Below are 22,391 nucleotides of genomic sequence, written 5' to 3'. Positions count from 1 at the left end.
TCAGGTGGCTCGGACCTCAGAGGATGAAAGCCTCGCAGTGAGGGGAGAGGCCGAGCCCGCAGAACACCCTCCAGGGAAACTGGCGAGTCCCGCCCAGCAGGAGGAGCCCAGGCGGGAGAAAGCAGGTGGGCGGCCGGGGCCTCTGTGCTGGGATGGTGCTCACAGGGGACTCTCCAGTGGGCCTGGGCCTTGAGGACGGCTCCCTGGGCAGACAGACAGTGGCTACCGCTGCGGACCTTGGGCTTCCAGCAGAGCCTGTCTGCACAGTCCTGGCCTCATCCTGGCTGCACCACTGGGCTTCAGACAAAGCGAGGTAAGGGCGCATTCCTTCCTGCCGGGGCCCCTGAGTGTGGTGTAGGCCCTGGGAACGGCCCCGTCACTTCCCACTGGACGGTGCGGTCCTGCGGGTCTTGTGTCTGCCCACCGGGGCTCTGGCCTGCGCTCTGGACCAAGGTCAGAGAGGTGGAGCCACTTGGTCCTCTCTGACCCTGATTCCCCACTTTATCCTGGCATCTGTACCCAGGAGCACTTGGCAGTCAGTCTGGAAATCTCGGCTTAGCAAGCAGGACACAGGACCGAGACCCGTGAGGGACCCGTGTCTCCAGGTCCGGCCACCCCGACTGTCACCAACAGGGAGGCTCACAGCAAGCACACCCCCCATCACGCCTCCGGATTCCTCCTCTTCAAACAGAATCAGCCAAACAGCAGAGCAAACGCTGTCATGTGAGAAACAAACTTCCAGTAACAGCTTGTGCGGATACATAGACACCGTGCAGAAAGGAAAGCTTAACATCATTTCCTCAAAAGGTGGGAAATGTAACCAAAATAGTATTTACAACAGAGAACACACAGCAAACACAAGGAGCCCTGGAAATGAGAAATATGGTGACGACAATGTATGGCAAAACCAATACAGTATTATAAAGTAAAATAAAGTAAAAATAAAACGTTAAAAAAAATTAAAATTAAAAAAAAAAAAGAAATATGGTGACGAATGTCAAGTCTACTAGAAATTACAGCTGAAAGAAGACAAGATCAAGACTGGGAAAGGGAGGGTCAGAAAGCCACAGCGCATGTCCGGAGGGCCGACACTGGCCACCCGGAACCCGGATCGAGGAGCAGTTCAGATGGAAAGAAATCAGCCTGTAGTGGAGAAAGCTTCCCAGACCTGAGGGCACGAGTTTCCAGGCGGAGACCTTGAGGGTCCTGCTTAGACCGTCCCTGCCGATCCCCCATGAACTCTGCACTCAGCCAGGAGGAATGGACCTGGGGGCCAGGAGGACGCAGGGGGGGCCCCAGAGCAACCACAGGCGCTGGAAGTTAATGCAGCACCCCAGGACTGGGGCTCGGGGGGTCCAGCAATAAGCGTCAGTTCTCAGGGGGTGGACACTGAGGGCAAGCGGTCAGTTTGCTCAGGCTGAGTTGTCGTGATGCTGTTCATGTGACCAGTAGGGAGCATGCCACGAGGTGAAGGCCCAGGGCTGAACAGAGGGGCCAACAATTAGTACCTAAAAGACAGTGATAGTAGCCAGTGGCTAAGAGGCCGGGGAACCACTGAAGGTCAGCTCAGAGATCAGGGAGCAGGTGCCCCAGAGAGGAGGAGGGTAGGGGGTGCGTTCAGGGGCTGCTGCTCCAGAATACACTTAATAAAACTAGACAAACACTGACCTGGGGGCGTTGCCTCGGACAGAGTCTTCCCTTGAACTTCACGGAGCTGGAACAGTGGTGCCGCCAAGTAACTCAATTAAGACGCCCTTTGTTATCATTACTGTTATCATCAGGGAGCCTTCGCCACAAATTAGTATATTAATAATTAATATCAAATTGTCTTTCTGTGCATCTCCCAGGGACGAGAAGATGCTGGTGAGGATGTGGAAAGTTCATCTGTCACTGCAAGTCTAATCGCCTCCCAGGTCTCGGTCCAGGAAAACACCATCCATCTGCTGCGTCTCTGAGCTCTGTCTCTCGGGAACCCGGGGACAGTAGGGTGTGCAGACGTCCAGGGCATGCAGGCTGCCCACCGTCGGCTGGATCTGTGGGCAGAGCAGCTCGGGTCCCACAGGAGATGCACAGCAGAGGGGTGTTGACACCTGTGCACAGCCAGCAGGCCCCGCGTGCGCCGCGCCGGGACCTGTCCAGGCCGGCCCAGGTCCCGGTCCCACGGCAGCCCCTCAGTGAGCCGCAGGACCCCTGATCCCTCGTCCTCATGAGGCCAGGCAGCTAAGCTGATGGAATAAAAAGTGCCCGGGAAGAGGGGAGTGTGGCCTGTGAGCCTGCCCCGAGAGCTCAGTGCTGTGACTACACGGGCTCTCGACACACGGCTGGGAGTCACACAGCTGCTACATGTGTGTGTGCTTGTGCACATGTGTGTCGCGTCTTGGTGACACACAGACAGCTAGAGTGAAAGCTGACTAGTTCAGGCCATAGTCTGAGGCTGGGCCCGGACCACTGCGGACAGCAGAGGTGCTCGGGGGTCTCCCCTGCACAGCTGCCACTTTGGGGCTGGACCAGGCAGAACTGCCAAGTAGGGTGGGACCCGGAGGGGCCTCAGGTGGAAGGCTAGCTCCTCCTGCTCACCTCGCTCAGCACATCGGCTCTCTGTGAGGGATGCGGCCCTGCAGGTGCTCTCTTCCTGGAAACACCTGACTCATCAGAGGAGAGCCGAGGGAGGAGAAGGACTCAGAGTCCACCAGCGGTAGCCGCGGGCTGGGCCAGGGAGGCGAGGCCGCGGCCTCCACGCCCAGCTCATGTCCTCCCCGGGCAGCTTCCTCAGCCTGCGAGCAGCAGGGGACGGTCACGTCGAGCTGGACATCCTCATCTTTGGGACTTCACAAGGCGTCTGCTGGAGCCTTGGTGGCCCGTTGCTACCCTGCGGGGGGCCTGTGATCTCAGCCTGGAAGCCGTTCGGAAAGGAAGATTGGAAACACAGGGACCCCTGGTGACCTGACGGTGACGAGGTCCCTGCCTGGCCTCGCCTGGAAGGACGCAAGCCGGGGGGCAGGAGACTTGACCAGACGAGGCCCGAGGTCGCGACCCACCTGGCCAGTGCAGTGGAGGGCCCTCGGGCCTTGTCCCAGGGCCATCCTTGCTGTAAGAGACGAGAACCGCACACACATCCACCAGCACAGCTGGCACCTCCAGACCAACAGAGGGCTGTGGGGCCACGTGACTGCGAGACCAGCTGGCCCAGGACCAAGGGCACTCCTCCCGCTGCCGCCCCCCTCGTCCGGGCTCAGCTATCCCAGCTGCCTTGGTGGAACCCTTGGTTGTTGACTTTTCATGCAAGAGAATACTGAGCTACAGTCATTTAGGGAGAAAAAGAATTAGCTTTTTTGAATGTCCATGTCCTCAATCACTGAACACAAAATTAAGAAACAAAAGCTGAGGACTACAGACCATCCCAGCTTGAGAACAAGGTCACGTTAGTGACAAACCACAGCCTCCGGGGCCTTCCCATACGGTGGCCCAGTGGTTTCCCGGGCCTGAGGGGCCCCCGGTGCTAGCTGGGGACGTGGGTGACGGAGAGGCGGTGGGGTGCTAGGGGTGGGCCAGGCCCCTGTGCCTTGGGAAACCTTCGTGGTGACCCACTGATCACTCCAGCCCGAGCGCTGACCCCAAAAGCTTAGCTGAACCAGAAGCCGCTGGCGAGACGTCCCCGGGGCCGAGTGCCCAGACATGAGGTCAAGAGACCTCTGTGTCCAACGCAAGTGTTCAGTGAAGTCTTTGTTAAAATACTAGGGTTTTTTCTCAGAGGAAAAAAAGGCAAACTCATTATAGAAACATGGGAAAGTATAGAAGCATGGAAGGAGCTAGGGATCACCAAGAGCCTCACTTCGGAGAGGACCGGGCTTAATGCCCCTGCATGATTCTTCTCAATTGTGTGTGTGTATGTGTGTGTGTGTGTGTGCACGCACGTGTACACGCATGTGTGCATGTATGTGTGTACATGTGTACGTCTATATGCATGACTGTGTGTGTGTGCATGTGTGTGCATGCAGGCAGGCGTGTGTGTGTATGTGTGTGGAGGCAGGACAACAGCTCAGTGCAGCCTGGGCCGAAATCCAGCCCCAAACAAGGGGGCGTCTGTCGCGGGTCTGGAGTGCTGGCTCCCAGACCCTCTTGCAGAGGCACTCTTTCCCACAGCAGGCCCGTCCTCTTAAACTGTGGTTCTTATGAGGTTATGGACGCCACTGCAGAGAACACCTCATGGGGTCGACGTGAGGGTGGCTGACCTTTCCCGGGAGTCAGTCCTGGATGCAGAATTATTGACCAGAGGGCAAAGATGTTTCAGGGCTTTTGGCACACGGGGCCAGCAGAGCGACCCCCTTTAGGATCCGACTGTAGGGCTGCGCCCTCTCATCTCGAGGGGCCCCTGAGCATCTCAGGCACCCTGGCCCCCGAGGGGCCTAAACAGCCCCCCGACCAGTGAGTTGGCTTTTGACCCTGCCCAAGGTGCCAGGACACAGGAAGCGACCCTAGGACGGCCAGCACACTGACCCTTGATCCAGGCCTTCCTGGGGCCTGGACTGCAGGGAGGGCGCGCCTCTGCCAGAGGAGGAGGGTCAGCCTCGGGCCTTTCCTGGTTTCCAAGGACTCTGAGTGCCTCCTGGGCCCGCTTGCAGCATCGCCCCCTATCCACCCGTGGATCACCCTCATGGGGCTCCCATCCTGTACCCACACCTCCCCATGGGCTCTGCACCCACCCTTCCGCATGGCCCCCTCCTGACCCGCCCCTCCCCATGACCTCCTGCGCCCGCCCCTCCCTAAGAACCCCTGCACTCTCCATGACCCCCTGCACCCACCCCTCCCCATGGCTCCCCTGCACCGGCCGCTCCCCATGGCCCCCCTGCACCCACCGCTCCCCCAGCTGCTCCAAGGGCACCAGACATCCGGGAAGGCCCTCTTGCTCACATGCTCTCCCCACCTCCCAGGTGACCTTTGCCCTGCTGTCCTGCTTAGGCCTGCATTCCTGACCCCAGCACTTCACTCTCCTGGTTTCTTTCCTCTGTGGCTCTCTTCCCACCTGACAAACATCTTCTTTGCTCCAGGCCCGTCTCCTGGACCCACGGTCTCCATGGTGTCCTCTGGTGTGGCCGCTGCCGCAGACAGAGCCTCGCACACATGGGCCTGGATTGCTCACCCAGACGCCATGGGCCCCCGGGGCTGTGCCCTGCTGGGGGCAGAGCCTTCAAGGCCCCAGAATGGGGGTCCTGACCTCGGTGGTCTCACACTGGGCCAGTCTCCCCTCCTGGACACTACCCCTCTCTGGCCCCTAGGTGACACTGGCTGGCAGGGGACAGTGGCAGAGGCCTCGGTGGCTGGGACAGAAACTCTGCTGTCTCTAAGCCTTCAGGAGGGGGGTGGGATGCTCCCCCAGGGCCCCAGGGTCATCACGGACCTCCACTCACGTTTAGTCCTACATGAACCAGGCAGCAAACCCAGCTCCTCCTCGAACCTGAAGCCAAACAGATCAGGGGCCCCCCTGCTCTGACAGGGGCCCCGGGGTGAAGAGGAAGAAGGCAGGGAAAACTGGAAGCTGGGCAGGGCACAGCCCTCTCTCAGTGCCCCCTCTGCAGCAGGCCCCTGCACGGACCCTCAGGGGAGAGCTCCGATCTGGGACCCTGGGACCCTCCTGAGCTGCCAGGGGACAGCTCTGCTTCGGGCCCCGGCACCCACGCTCAGACCTGAAACCAGTGTCCAAGATCAAGGATGTAGAATCGCGGTCCCGGCACCCACGCTCCGACCTGAAACCAGTGTCCGAGATCAAGGATGTAGAATCGCGCCTTGAATTAATTTTTGTTAATGTTGAATTTTAATCGTGTTTGTCTTTTTATGTGTGTATTTGGTGTTAGAGCTTTTAATCCCTTTGGGGTTGAAACGAGACGGAACGGAACAGAGGATGAGGAGAATGTCTTGGGCTGGGACTGACCTTCGGGGGCCCCGAGGCCCAGGCACTTGCCCCCACCAGGGGTGAGTCACCTCCCCGGACCCCAGCCCGCAGCCCCTCACACCCTTTATTCCCGAGGGTGGCACAGCCGGGGCCTGAAGAGCAGTGTGTGCCACACTCGTCCGCCAGGCCTCACGGCATTCTCCTTGTGCTAAAGCTCGAGAGCAGGTTTCCACAGGGTGGGGGAAAGGCCAAGTCCACTCAATGCTCATTTATACAGGTATTTGTAAACACTTTTATCAGCACCATGGGGTCCTAAGAGCTTGTAGGACACTCTAGGGATTGTAAATGTCTAGGGGACATCAGATCAATGAACGATCCGAAGCAAAAGAACAAAAGTATGTCAAATAAACTACGTGAGAATTCTGACACTGAAAAAATTCCAAAACCTAAAGATGCGAATATGGGACAAACATGAACGCGAGGCCAGGCCACATCCTGCCTCTGTGGTGGGTCTGCACCAGTGGGGGCTGGGCAGGGGAGCCTCCTCAGGACACCACAGCGGCAGGGGGCGCAAAGCGACTTGTATTTAGGGCAAAACTCTGAGGTACAAGGCTCAGGCCAATTGCAGCGAAATTCCACCTTCAGGAAAAGTAACTTCCATGCTGTTCCAGTATCTAATACACGTGAAACAATCTTCAAGAGCACAATGTCACACTGGTTTTCAAAGTTTCTATTGGCGTCCAGTCGCTTTAGAATGCCGTGTTGCTTCCGCTGCGGGGTGCCGCGGCCCGCCTCTCCCTGCACGTCTCCCCTGCCGTGGGCTCCCTTCCCGCTCGGTCACCACAAGCGCTGAGTCGGCTTCCCAGTGCTCACAAGTCACCTCTTCAATACATACTAGTGTATATGTGTTGATCCCAATCTCCCAGCTTCACTCAGCCTCTTAAAGATTCTGCCTCCTCCCCCCAAAGAGCCACATGGTGAACGGCCGCTTAACTCTACCCCTTGCTTGCATTTCTGAGAAGCCAGAGGCCCGAGGGGCCCTGGTACGCCATGGGCCCCTGTTCCTGCCCCAGCCAGGGCTGCCTCCCAGAGGAGCACGTCCACGCGGGGCTCAGGAGAGCGGGCAGGAGGCGTTCCTGGAGGTGTGTAAGCTGTTGCAGGCCAGGGCTGGGACAGGGGTCAGGGTGCCAATGCTGGGACCAGGGATCAGGGTGCCGGTGCCGGGACCAGGGGTCAGGGTGCCGGGGCTGGGACAGCTGTCAGGGTGCCGGACCAGGGGTCAGGGTGCCAGGGCTGGGACAGGGGTCAGGGTGCCGATGCCGGGACCAGGGATCAGGGTGCCGGTGCCGGGACCAGGGGTCAGGGTGCCGGGGCTGGGACAGCGGTCAGGGTGCCGGACCAGGGGTCAGGGTGCTGGTGCCGGGACCAGGGGTCAGGGTGCCAGTGCTGGGATAGGAGCCGCCGCGCTCTGAGGTGGGATGCAGCCCCTCCTTTGTGGCCCTGGCCCCCCGGGTGGAGCCCCCAGAAGGCACAGCACTCCCACCAGGCATTCCCTGGTTTATATGACTGCACACCTGGCCTGGGGTCACCCAGTGCCAGGCTGGGCCCACCTTCCAGTCGCAGCCCGTGGGGTAAAAGAGCAGCAGCTGAAGGCACAGCCTCAGACCCTGTTCTTGGGAGAGGCCGGCTTCTGGCCCCCTGAGCTGTGAAGCTGCGTCTGCAGGCTCGTGCCACTCAGAGGAACTCCTCCTGGATGACAGCCGTGTGCACAGAAGAGACAGAGCCTACACGGGGCGGGCCTGGGCTGCCCATGGCCTCTGGCGGGAAAGTGCCCTCCAATCGCTGTGACGTGGGCAGAGGCTAGGGAGGGCCTTGGAGAGTGCTCCTCACCCCCCAAGAAGACAGCAGGGCCCCCAAGCTCCCGTCCGCACCAGTATCACAGTGGAGTCTGCAGAGGAGCTCCATGGAAAGCTCAGCGCCTGAGCCACCGTTGCCTCTCCGTCTCTGACTCTGGGCAGACTCACGGCCTTTCTTTCAAGTCTCTGCAGCCGCCTCTCCAAGCCTCCTGCTGGCAGCCTGGCCGCTTTGCTTCCCCACAAGCCAGAATCAGAGAGAAGGTGGAGTGTGCGTCCACCTGAGGTTGTCACCAACCTTGTGCACAAGGCTATCGGCTTTGAGTGTCTCTGTTCTGAAGTGAGGCGGTTCTGTCTGGCTCTAATCTCCCCTGGCAGCCATCTGGACTGAGGCAAACTCTGCCAGCGTTTGGACTCTGTACATAAGAAACTCCGACCTGAAATATTTTTATAGGCTTAAAAGTTTTGGGGAAAACATTTCTTGAGAAGTTTCTGTAAGAAAAGAGCATTTATTTTGGTTCCGTGTCTACTGGCAGGTTGCCTGGCTCTGCACCCTCCCCAACCCCCGCGCCACCCCCCCACCCTCAGCTCTTTGTTCTAACTGGGCTTTCCAGCCTCTGCCCAGCAACTTGGGCTGAGAGCCGTTCTGAGAAGCGGGAAGGCTCTCAGGACGCTTCCGTCTGCCGCAGCACCACGTGTCCGCAAGACTGGGCAGCCCTCTGTTGGCGGGGGCAGGCCCCAGCCCGAGTCGGGCCAGGACAGGGGCCTCGGCCGGTGGGAGCTCCTGCCAGCGGAGACGCTCCCTCTGGGAGTCTGAGTGGGAGGAGAGGGCAGGTTTTATGGGACTTGGAAAAAAAGAATGACAATCACTTAAAATATGTCACAAGTTCCTTTCATGAGATGGACGGATTGTGGCCAGCCACACTCTCAGGGTGAAAGGGCGGGGGCGAGGACACGGCCTCCAGGCACGTCCAGGGGAGGCGGCTGTGCTGGCACAGCTTCTCCCCGGGGCCCTGCAGTCCGCGTCCTGGCAGGTCCTCAAACACCCGCTGCGAGTGCTGGTCCGGGAACCTCGCTGTGAAGCTGGAAAGATGCATCTTTGCTGCCTGAAGATCAAGCCTTCCGAGAAGCCCTATCACAATACAATGGCACCCAGCGGTATTTTAATATGTGACTCCATCTCTCTCTAAGCTACTTGCGACAGGTTTGTAAAACAACTCATTCAGTACAGTGTGCTCCCCTCAGTCGTGTCTGACTCTTTCAACCCCATGGACTATAGCCTGTCAGGCTCCTTTGTCCACAGGATTCTCCAGCCAAGAACACTGGAGTGGGTTGCTGTGCCCTCCTCCAGGGATCTTCCCAACCCAGGGATCTTCCCGACCCAGGGATCGGATCGACATCTCTGTGTCTCCTATATTTGCAGGTGGGTTCTTTACTATTAGTGCCACCAGATACACCGGTAATGACTGTTTTTGACATTGATGACCAATGTCATCTTCAAAGAAGTTTTCTGCTAATAAAACTCTGTGATGAGAGAGAGACCTGGAGGGGGAGAACGGGGCTTGGAGCCCTTGTTAGCTCCCAGCCCAGGCCGCGTTCCTGGCTGTCCCAGTGGGTAAGCGCCTCTCACCTGCTCCTGCGGGCATGGGCCCCTCCTCCTCTGCAGCCCCCACATCCTGAAGCCCCCCCCCAACTCACACAGACCCTGCTGTTGAGTCTCGGGTACTGCCTGACCTGGGTTCCATGTTTTTCATCTCAATGACTGGTGAAGACTATCAGAACCCCGTCGAGATTCAGTGGAGGGTAACGCAGAGAGCCTTCAAAGGCCCCAGGTAGCCACAACCCCCAGGCACCTACTAACATCCTCACCCCAAGCTTCCAGCCCTGCTGCCCCTTGGCACCAACTACCACCCTCAGGTTCTGACGGTTTGATGCGGCAGCCCTCACAAGGCCACCAAGACACTCTACCTGAAGACCCCCTGCCTCACCGTCCTGCTGTGTCACAAGCAGGGCACTCCTGAGTTCTCTGTAACCTGGAGACAGTCGCCCTGCGCAGGGGGCACCGGCCAGGGCCAAGCACAGGAGTCAACGCCTGAGGTCCGTGCATCTGGCACAGGCTCCGCTTTCCGCCCGCACTGGGCCCTTCACATGCCCAGCACTCCGGGCCTTCCTGGTCCTCCTCAAAGCCCTCTCACTCACTCTCCATCCAGACAAGAGCACGGCTCTCCTCAGCCCCGGCCTTTCCTCCCCTTGTCGAGCAGACGGGGCTTTGCCATTTTCACCTGGAGGATACTGACTACAGAAGTACAGATTCCCTCTTGCACACGTACTTCTAAAGGCAAATTGTGCCCCACTGTGGTGGCAGGAAAGAATGCAAACCAGGGAGCCTCACTGCCACGTGCCTGTGCCGACTGGCTCGAGGTCTGAGGGCAGCTGCAGGAGGGGAACCCACCGGGGATGGGCAGCCGCCTGGCTTCTCTGCAGAACCCTGCATTTTGCAACAATGATAGATCTCGTTAGCTTGTTAATTCCTTCAGACCAGGTACTGTGTTTATTATCGAACTTATTAATTCATTCATTTGCTCTTTATGCGTGCATAACACCCTCTCCAGCGTGGTAGGCAGACACTTTACTAGCACGAGAATAACCCCTTTATGGAATATGATCACCCAGTTCAACATTTCGTTCTCACAAAGGCAATTACTGCATGAATCCCCGTCTTCAAACTTGCAACACTTTATAATGAAAAGAAATGCTTCATTCCAAGTGTTTTCCAAAAAAGCTGGCAGTTGCCACAACAGACGAGTGATGTAGGTAATTATATAAGTGCATTGTTGTGCTGGGGTGGAAACAAACCTAAGAAAGAATAATACAGTAAAAGAAAACCTGGAGTCAGAAGACCGAAGCTCAAATGCTGTTTCTCCAGGGACCAGTTAAGTTGCTAGCTTCTCTGGAAGTCAGTTTCCTCATCTAGGAGACAAGGATGATGCAGCCTCCTACCTCTCACGGATGTCCTGGAAATGAAAGCAGAAAGGGGGCGAGCACACCTTGAGGACAACTTGGGGGCAGGCAGCTCACTGCAGGGAGGTGAAACCTGGGCGGAGAGCTGCTGCTGGGCACCGAGCCACTCACCCACTCCGTATCACTGCTCAGGGTATTTCCAAATCCTGGTTTGCAGCTGAGCCTGGATAACTGCTGTCCTGCCTGGTTCTAGCGTGTGCTGGCCACAGTCAGGACCCCGAGCACACACAAGTGGCCTCTCGTTCTACGAGGGTCGACTTCCAACTGGCCGTCCAAATGACGGAGGGCAGCTCTCCCCATCTAAGGGCCATCCCAGAGCACAGAGGAAACCCAAGGCCTCTTGCTGGCCAGGACTGGGAGGACCAGGCAAATAACCTGGGATTACTCCCCCTGACCAGCACGGGGAGGACGCCCCTCCAGACATGAGAGGATCTTTCGTTTCTGGAAATGAAATTTCCCCTTCTCACGGTGGGTAAGGGTTCTTACTGAATCCTCCCAAACCTCAGCATGCTGAGTGCTCACACAGCTTTGCCATATTTACACAACGCTTGTGCTGTTCAGTTACTTAATAATTTTCTTTGAATTAATTTTAAATGTAATCCTTTTTTTTAAAAGAAAAACTTGTCCTTATCCTAAGTAAAATGAATAACATCATAGGCTTAATATATTTGTTGTATTTTTTCTATTACACATTCAGACAAATACGTAATAACTATGTAATGAGTAAATTAAAATACGTCTGTCCCTCAGTTCGGTTCAGTTCAGTTGTATTCGACTCTTGCCCACCCCATGGACTGCAGCACGCCAGACCTCCCTGTCCGTCACCAACTCCCGGAGTTTACTCAAACTCATGTCCACTGAGTCCGTGATACATCCAACCATCTCATCCTCTGTTGTCCCCTTCCCCTCCTGCCTCCAATCTTTCCCAGCATCAGGGTCTTTTCCAGTGAGTCAGTTCTTCGCATCAGGTGCCCGAAGTACTGGAGTTTCAGCTTCAGCATCAGTTCTTCCAACGAATATTCAGGACTGACTCCCTTTAAGACTGACTGTCCCTAGGCTACCTAAAAAGTCTCAGCGTTTCAGTCTGGGAAAACCGCTTGAAAGCACCCGGTTTGCCTTTGGGTAAGGGCGAGAGGTTGCGGCAGGGCCCTTGACACCCAGCGCGGGAGAGCCTCCATCCCCACCCCCATCCCGGCACAGCGAAGGACCAGACTTCGCAGAGCAATTCGCTGAAGGAACGTCTCCATCTAGTGGCAGAGACCTCTCATTACAGCCGGAAGGCAGCTCTGGCTAAAAGGCGCCATGGGGTTGCTTTCAGGGTGACGAAAAAGTTCTGGAATGAGTGTGCCGATGGCTGCTCACCTCACTGAATATACTAAAACCCTCTGAATTGTACACTTTAGAGGGATGAATTGCCTGGTAAAAATTACATCTCAGTTTTCAAAAAAAGAACGATTATGGGAGGATTCAATATGAACAGAAAAGGAAAACACTGTGCCTTCTTCTGGTGAAATTATATTATCTGAAGCGTGGCAGTGAGGGCGTCTTTTTCTTCGCTCTGTCTTGGGGATGTGAAGTTTACATCCAGGGGCCACAAGTCTTACCATAAATCGATTTTTTCATTTGTTTGTAAACCACGGCTGTAGCTCCTATTAAACACAATTTTCCCATGATTCCTTTAGCTAATATTCTAAAAAGTTGTCTCTTTTTTTCACCCTAAAAAGTGCTTTCAAGCTGCAATTACGCAGATCTGAAATGTGCAGCCTGCGCCTTCACATTCGCTCCACGGTGGAGCTGGTGGGTGTGGTTAAATTATGATGTTTTATTCTAAGGGGAGGCTGAGAAACATCTGCTCCTTGATGGAAACCATGTGTTGTTGCAAGACACTACGTCAGGCAGCTTAACACGATGTATCCCTTACAATTACAAGTGCTAAACAGAACCCATTACAGAATTCCCACTCACGTTCTCCTCACACACCAACTCAAGAATCTTCCCCTGTAACTCGCGGGGGATTGATCAGTGCAATTATTTTGTAAAGGTCTTTGTCAGTGGATTCAAAATAACCAGAAACAGTAATTATTATTATTTAGGATTCAAGTGTTGATTTTCCAGCTGAGATGGAGCCTCAGCTTCGCGCGGCTACAGGTGTGGATAAAGCAGATAGCAAACCCTTCTGTGTGCAGCACGTTTTCTGGGAGGGCCTCTCACCCTGCCGGGCACGTGCTCCCACTACAGTGCGTAGGAAGGTGGTCCCAAGACCTCCAGACAAGCCAGCGTGAGCTCAGTTCCGCTCCGGCCACAGCTCACGTCCTAATGCCCTAAGCGGGTCTCCCTCACCGGGAGGCTTAAGAAAAAGTGCCTTTCCCAGCCCACCCCCTCAGAGGGCTTTGTCCCCAGCCCCCACCCTCAGAGGGCTTTGTCCCCAGCCCACCCCCCCCCAGAGGGTTTTGCCCCCAGCCCTCACCCTCAGAGGGCTTTGCTTGCCCCACTGCTTGCCCCACTGCTGCAGGAGCGAAGCAGCCCCTCCAACCTCAATGCCTCAGCCAGAGCTGTCGGGACAGGGGAAGAAGCCGGGGCAGCGTCTGGCGACAGCTCTGACAGCCCCAACTCCACTCCCCCCAGCCCAGTCCTGCTTCCCCTCCTCTCCTCTCACATCTCATACCCCGAGGCCCATGTGCACAGTCTATAATGTGCAGGATGAGTTATTTAGCCCCAAATGTCGTTAGTTCTCAAGTTGAGAGATCCTTAGCTAGACTGGCCAAGGAAAAAAAGAGGAGACAGTGAGCAAAACTGGTAATGAAAGAGGGGCTTTCACAAGAAACCATGCCAGAAGTAAAGAAACATTAAGATGAAATGGACAAATCCCTAGAAAGACACAAATGACCGCAACTGACTCAAGAAGAAACGGACAACTGGGACGAACCTACAACAAGCAAAGAAATTCAATTGGTGATTTTAAGTCTTTCAACAAAGAAAAACTCAGTCCTATGTGGTTTCAGTGGTGCATCCCATCATACATTAATATTTAGAGAAAAGCCATGAAATTAAAAGATGCTTGCTCCTCAGAAGAAAAGCTATGACAAACCTAGACATAGGTTATTAAAAAGCAGAGACATCACTTTGCTGACAAAGGTCATTAGAGTCAAAGCTATGGTCTTTCCAGTAGTCATGTATGGATGTGAGAGTTGGACCATAAAGATGGCTGAGCACCGAAGAATTGATGCTTTCGAACTGTGAAGCTGGAGAAGACTCTTGAGAACCCTTGGACAGCAAGGAGATCAAACAAGTCCATCCCAAAGGAAATCAACCCTGAATATTCATTGGAAGGACTGATGCTGAAGAGAAAGCTCCAATATTTTGGCCACCTGATGAGAAGAGCCGGCTCATTGGAAAAGATCCTGATGCTGGGAAAGATTGAGGGCAGGAGGAGAAGGAAACGACAGAGGATGAGATGGTTGGATGGCATTACTGGCTCAGTGGACACGAACTTGAGGAAACTCTGGGAGAGAGTGAAGGACGGGGAAGCCTGGTGTGCTGCAGTCCATGGGGTTGCAAAGAGTCGGACACTACTTAGTGACTGAACAACAACTGTTGGGGAAATCATATTAAGAATTTATACTTGATTATGACTCTTCGGCTGTTTTGTAGAGTGTGCTCTTGCATGAGGGCTAGCGTCAGTTTAAGGACCCCACAAGCCAGTTGGCCAAACAAAATGGGTGCTGAGATAGTAATAGCATGGACTAGCTTCTATTTTATAAGAATACAGTATATAATACTTACAACATACAAAATATGCATTAATTGACCAGTCGTGTTATCAGTAAAGCTTCCAATCAACATTAGGCTTTCAGTAGTTAAGTTTGGGGAGTCAATAGTTATACACAGACTTTTGACTGCACAGAAGGGTCAGCATCCTGTTCTTAAAAAGTCACGTGTACTATCATCAAATAACCTGAAATGAAATTAAGAAAATAATTCCATGTACAATATCATCAAAAAGGAATAAAGCACCTAACATTGAATGTAAAAAAAAAGTTCAAGATTTATTCACTGAAAACTATAAAATATCACTGAGAGAAATGATAGAAAATTTAAACGGAGAGGCATCCCATGCTCACAGACTGAAAAATTCAGTATTATTTATATGTCAATTCCCTACAAATTATAGAGAAACAGTGCAGTCATTATCAAAATCCCACTATATTTTTGTAGAAATTGGCAAACTGATCCTAGTAAATATGTGGACATGAAGAGGACCTAGACTAGCCAAAACAATTTGGACAAAGAACAAAGTTGGAGAACTTACATTATTGGATCTCAAACTCACTATTATGCTACAGAAATCAAGATCAGCTGGTGTTAACATAAGGACAGACATAAAGATCAATGGAACAGAACTTGAAATTCTAGGATGTTCATGGTCTGTATCATAAAATTTAATGCAAAATAACATTTTAAAGCATCATTGGAGAGAGATTTCTTCCTATTAAGGACTCTCTCAACTCCATAGCTTATTCTCATGTCTGTCTTGTGCTGGATTCAGAGCAGGGACCGGCGGGAGAGGACTCCAACACATTCTCTGCTGTGAATTACATGTACGTGATTGTCTTGGGACCTGCTTTTTTAGAAACTCTCTCCAGCAGCTGTAATGGAAATTTGGTCATGAGATGAGAAGCAAATTAGGAGGTAATCTGTACATAAAATCATGTGGAATTCATGCAGGAACATTACTTCCTATCACACACATCGTACTTTTTATTAGGAAAGTTTTCAGATATGCAAAAATACCAACATTCCTGATATTCCTCTGATCAGGACAGAACCTACCTTGTTCAATCACACTTCCCATTCAGTAGGCCTGACTGTTTAGAAATAATTCCCAGATATCCTATTATTTCACCTGTAAATATTTCATCACACATCTTTAAACGATAAAGGTTGTTCTTAAACCACCAGTAATCTCCTATAGGTGGAGAAGGAAATGGCAACCCACTCAACTATTGTTGCTGGAGAATCCCATGGAAGAGGAGCCTGGTGGGCTATAGTCCATGGGATCGCAGATGAGTTGGACACGACTTAGCAACTGAACAACAGTCTCCTACAGGAATTGAAACAGTAAAAGGAAGCCATCCTCTGTAAGCTGCACAGACTCTGCCTATAAAGTCTAGCCCTCTTTAAACAGCCTTTTTACACCCATCTGATGATGTAAAGTCAAATGGGTCTCATGTTCATTTTTCCAAAAATAATAGACTTTTCCGAGCAGCACAGCCAACAGCACGGCATGCTGTGGCCAGGAGCCTGCTGTCCGGGGGGCACAGCAGAGCCTGCAGACGCACCCCCTTCCATGGAGTGCGCCGAGTCCAGAACAGACCCAGGAAAGCAGACCCTCAGTCCAGAACAACGGCAGACTCCCTGCCTCTAAACCTGATAAAGAGAAGTTTCAAGTGAAAACCTCTGGCTTAGAGATGTGAACCAGAGTCACTCTATCTTTTCTCAGCATCTGACTTGAAATAATAATTTAAAAAATTCAACCTAAGCCATGTGGGAAGGGATTCCCAGGTGGCTCAGTGGTAGAGAATCCACCTGCCCATGCAGGAGATGTGGGTTTGATCCCTGGGTCCAGAAGGTCCCCTGGAGTAGGAAATGGCAACCCACTCTGTATTCTTGCCTGGAAAATTCCGTAGACAGAGGACTGGAGGGCTACAGTCTGCGGGGTTGCCAAGAGTCAGACACGACTGAGGAGCTGAGCAGGCCTGCGCACCTCCAGGCCGCCTCTCCCCGCCGTAACACCGCCTCCAGGCCGCCTCTCCCCACCGTAACAGACAGTGTGCCAGAAAGATGCCGGGAGAGCAGCGCTGCTGACGCTGGCACTAGAGTCACCCCTTCATGTAGGTGGCAAGTGCTACACTACTCTGGCTTAACCAATGGAGCACTGACTCTCTGCTCCCACGGGCTTGGCTGCCCAGACAGCATGTTACTGTGGCTGGTCCAGGAGACCCAAGGGGATGCCACAACATCCCCCTTTACTGGGGAGTAAGACCATAGAGAGAGCAGGGAGACTCTCCTGATCACCCAGCTGCCCTGAAGGGCCGAGACATGCTCCTGAGAAAGTCGCTGTTCCGTTCCCCCTCTGGCTTTTCTGTACTTCAAGGCACTGGTCTTAGAGGAGCCCTGTGCCCACTGCCCTTTCTGTTTTGGTGAGTAGGGCAGAGGGAAAGCTGGAGATGGAGAAAGCTCCTGTTAGTGGGAGAGCACTGTTGACATGTTGGGGGGGTGGGCGGAGGGAGAGATTCCTGGGAGGAATGGGGAGAGGGTAGGGAGAGGAGGGGAGAGTGGGGGGAAGGAGAGTATGGGGAGGGGGAGGGGAGTGCGGGGATGGGGGAGGGATCACTTCTGCCATGTGATCCAGTTAGAAACAGAGAAGAAAATCTAAGAGGTCTCCACTTTGGGTGGGACAGCAGTCTGGAGACTCTAGGGGCCCCACACTAAGAACACTTAGATTTCTATCTAGGACATGAATTTCCATGCCAGCACCAGGTTTGAAGGAAGCAAGGGACATCCTGAAAGTGAAAGTTGCTCAGTCATGTCCGACTCTGCAACACACAGACTATACAGTCCACTGAACTCCAGGCCAGAATACTGGAGTGGGTAGCCTTTCCCTTCTCCAGGGGATCTTCCCAACCCAGGGATCGAACCCAGGTCTCTAGCATTGCAGGCAGATTCTTTACCAGGGACATCCTGAAGTCTCTCAAACCAAGGAAATCCTAATGAGCTTGACCCAGGGAGGGAAGTCCAGTAAGAAAATACAAGAAGCAGAGTGACCCTCAGGGAACTCGCCAATATCACAACTACTGATTATATATTATGCAAATATTTCAGATATCCACCATGTGGGTGGACAAGTTTCTTTTCATTGGAATGTAGCTCTTTCATAATAATTACCCCAAAAAGGAAGCTATGAAATGTAAAAAAAAAATGGTGAGAAACAGATTGGTTAATATGGTGGTAGTTTAGTCACTAAGTCGGATCCGACTCTTGCAACCCCATGGACTGTAGCCCACCAGGCTCCTCTGTCCATGGGATTTCCCAGGCAAGAATACTGGGGTGGGTTGCCATTTCCTTCTCCAGAGGGTCTTCTTGACCCAGGGATTAAACATGCATCTCCTGCATTGGAGGCAGATTCTCTACCGATTGAACCATCAATTGGTAAACATAGGTTAAAGGAAAACAGTCTATAAAACAGTGACTAATTTGGGAGTTGTAAAAAATGAAGAATTAAAATATTAGATAATTCTAAGTGTGTAAGTCTGAAGAACAGAGGTATAGTGTACTGAGATCTATATGTTGTTTGGAAGGAAAGTGGAAAATTAACTTTACATTTATTAAGTAAGGAATGTAGGTTCTTTGGGTTCCTGAACCCAGTTCCAATGTGTGTGTGTGTGCAGGCTTCCCTAATCAACAGGCAATTCTTGGATGCCAGCAGGATATCCAGGAATCTAACTCAGTCCTGATACTGTCTCCCTAGAGACAAAATCAGACTCAACAGCTTAAAGGGCTAGTCCCACAAGATGGCCCTCCACTTCAGACTCCAGTCGAAAGCCCTGGTTCTGTCCTCCTTACAGACTCAAGATCCCAAGGACCCCTCCAACTCAGGATGTCAATTGCAAGTCCAGTTGTCGCATGCGCTTCTGACCAGCTGGCTAGAATCAGAGGTTCCCACAGCCCCCTCCTCAGGTCGGATTAATTTGCTAGAACAGCTCACAGCACCTGGGAAAACCTGTTTTCTTACTTGATTACCAGTTTATTTCCGAAGGATGTGGCATCGGATGGAAGAGAGACACAGGGTGACGCATGGCGGGGAAAGTGGGGGGGGGGGGGGGTGAAGCTTGCATGCGCCCTGCAGGTATTAATATAGAACTCGGAAAGGAAGTAGTTAAACAATTATTTGTAAATGATATGAAAACTCCAAAGAATCTACTGATATACCACTTAAAATAATTTATTAAAGTAAATGGATCATTGCACAAAAATCCACTGCATTTTCATATGCCACCAGCAGTCAGTTAGAAAGTACCAATTTTTAAAAGTATCATGCAATGACAAAAGTATTAACAATGAAAAATAATGGACAAAAGTGTCAAGAACAAAAAATAAAGTAACTAGGAATAACTGTAAAGTGAAAGAAAGAAAGTGAAGGTGCTCAGTCGTGTCCAACTCTTTGGGACCCCATGGACTGTAGCCTGCCAGGCTCCTCTGTCCATGGGATTCTCCAGGCAAGAATACTGGAATGGGGTGCCATTTCCTTCTCCAGGGATCTTCCCAACCCAGGGATCGAACCCGGGTCTCCTGCATTGCAGGCAGACACTTTATCCTCTGAGCCACCAGGGAAGCCCTGGAATAAATGTAACTAATACAAAAATCCTACATACAGAAAATCATAAATTCTTACTGGAAGATTTTAAAGGGGGCCTAAATAACTAGAGTGATATACTGTTTATAGATGGGGAGATTCAAATCACAAAGATGTCTCTTCCCCAACCTGAATTATAGATTCCATGTAGTTCTGAACAAAACTCTTAACAGGTATAATCAATAAATTTGACATATTAATTAAAAAATTTATGAAGCAATGGCCAAGAATAGCCACAAAACTTCTTCCTAAATAAGTAAACTACTACAGGCAATTGCCCTCACAAATAATATGCCTTCTTATGATGCTATAGCAATGAAGACAAGGCAAGAACCCAAAATAGAAAGTCCAAAATAAGCCCATGTATTTATAGAGACTTACTGAGTATCAGAAGTGGCACTGCAGCTCAGTGGGAACAAGATAAGCCTTTCAACAGCAGTAAGCTAGTAGTAATAACCAGCAATAACCAGCTAGGATAACTGGTAACCCATATGGGAGAGAAGTCATATCCCTGCCTTACACCATAGACAGAACATCCATTTCTTATTAAAGACTGAGCTGTGAAAGGCAAACTCTTATAAAATTAAGGAGTAAAAAAGGAAGCTATCTTTATACTCTCAGGTTAGGGGATACATTCTTAAAATTAAAGACTTCTGTTCTCAAATGACCATGAAAAATACAAGTCAAACACTGGTGGATGGTATAGGTAATATAAACAATCAAAGATCAGTTTCAGGAACCACAAGGAACTACCGCTGCTCAACAAGAAAAAGACAAACCACCCAACAGAAAAATGAGCAACAAACTTGAATAGACATTTTTCAAAAAACACAAAAGGCAAATTAAAAAAAAAAATAGGAAAAGATACTAAGTCAAAATGGCTAGCAGACGAATACAAATTAAAATCACAACTTCATTTTAACAATTTTCATTTAGATTGGCAAAGATTAAGTAGGATAATAGCCAGTCATTGAGAATGTGGTGAGAATATAAGCTGAGACAACAATTTTGACAAAGCTCATAAATCTGAACACTTGCATATCCTGATTCAGCAATTCCACATTTATGTACATATCCTCAGATTTCAACTCATTATACTAAGAAACATGCAGAAATATGTTCATTGTAGCAATTTCCATATTACCAAAAAGGGAAAACATTCTAAATGTCCTTCTATAAAATAATGGATGAATAAATCCTGTCATATTCCCCCAATGAGCTATTATATAGAAGTCACAATAAACTGTACCCATATAAAATAATACAAATAAAATTCGGATACATAGTGATGAATGAAAAAACCATTCACAGATTTAAAACCGTATGACACATTTTAATAAACATCAAAAGCATGACTAAATAGTATCTTTGTGCATACATTTATACAAAAGCAGCAAAACATCATACAACAGGAAAAAGACAAACGTGAACTTGAGGATGGCTGATAACTCCAGTGGGGAATCAAGGGGATGAGATGGGATTGTAAGGAGCACGAACGTAGCTATAACAATATTGGTCATGTTCAACATTTTCAGACCACAGATAGGTTCATTTTAGGATTACGTCGTCTTTGGTATGTGCATGATTTACAGTTTTTAAATGAGGGGAGGGAAGAATAAAGGGCGAGAGAAATCCAACTAAAGACCATGACAGGTCTGCCTTGGAGATATGAAGGGTTTGGTTCCAGACCACTGCAGTAAAAGTGAATATTGCCAAGTCTCGAAAATTTTTGGCTTCCCAATACATATAAACATTATTTCTATATTATACTGTAGTCCATTACATGTGCCTATAAAAAAATGTGTAAATTCCTTAACTTAAAAATGCTTTATTGTTAAAAAATGCTAACCATCATCTGAACCTTCAGTGAGTCGTAATCTTTTTGCTGGTGGAGGGTCTTGCCTGGATGTTGATGGCTGTTGACTGATGAGGGTGGTGGTTGCTGAAGGCTGGAGCTGGTGTGGCAATTTCTTAAAATAAGACAACAAGGATGTTTGCCACATCAATTGACTCTTCCTTTCATGAACAATATCTCTGTAGCATGCAATGCTGTTTGATAGCATTTTACCCACAGCAGAACTTCTTTCAAAATTGAAGTCAATCCTCTCAAATCCTGCCGCTGCTTTATCAACTAAGTTTATGTAATATTCTAAGTCTTTTGTGGTCATTTCCACAATCTTCACAGCTTCCTCACCAGTAGATTCTGTCTCACTTTCTTTGCTCATCCATAAGAAGCAACTCCTCATCTGTTAAAGTTCTATCATGTGACTGCAGCAACTCAGCCACATCTTCAGGCTCCACTTCTAATTCTGGTTCTCTTGCTATTTCTACCACATCTGCAGCTATCTCCTCCACTGAAGTCTTGAACCCCTCACAGTCATCTATGAGGGTTGGAATCAACTTCTGCCAAACTCCTATTAATGTGGACACTTGGACCTCTTCCCATGAGTCACGAATGTTCTTAATGGCATCTAGAACGGTGAATCCTTTCCAGGAGGTTTTTAGTTTACTGTGCCCAGATCCATCTGAGGAATCACTATCTATGGCAGCTAGAGCCTTTCGAAATGTATTTCTTAAATAATACGACTTGAAAGTTGAAATTACTCCTTGATCCATGGGCTGCAGAATGGACGTTGTGTTAGAAGGTAGGAAAACAACATTAATCTCATTGTACATCTCCATGAGAGCTCTTGGGTGACCAGGTGGATTGTCAATAAGCAGCAATATTTTGAAAGGAATCTTTTTTTCTAAGCAGTAGTTCTCAACAGTGGGCTTAAAATATTCAGTAAACCATGTCGTAGAAAGATGTGTTGTCATCCAGGCTTTGTGGTTCCATTTATACAGCACAGGCAGAGTAGATTTTGCATAATTCTTAAGGGCTCTAGGATTTTCGGAATGGTAAATGAGCATTGGCTTCAACTTCAAGTCACCAGCTGCATTAGCCCCTAACAATAGAGTCAGCCTGTCCTTCGAAGCTTTGAAGCCAAGCATTGACTTCTCCTCTCTAGCTGTGAAAGTCCTAGATGGCATTTTCTTCCAATATAAGGCTGTTTCAACAACATTGAAAATCTGTTGTGTAGTGTAGCCACCTTCCTTAATCATCTTAGCTAGATCTGGGCAACTTGTAGCTTCTGCATCAGCACTCACTGCTTCACCCGGCACTTTCACATTATGGAGACGGCTTCTTTCCTTAAACCTCATAAACCAACCTCTA

This window comes from Budorcas taxicolor, chromosome 22 (genome assembly GCF_023091745.1).
Source record: "Budorcas taxicolor isolate Tak-1 chromosome 22, Takin1.1, whole genome shotgun sequence".
NCBI classification, from domain to species: Eukaryota; Metazoa; Chordata; class Mammalia; order Artiodactyla; family Bovidae; genus Budorcas; species Budorcas taxicolor.
Note: the sequence above shows the minus strand (reverse complement) of the source record.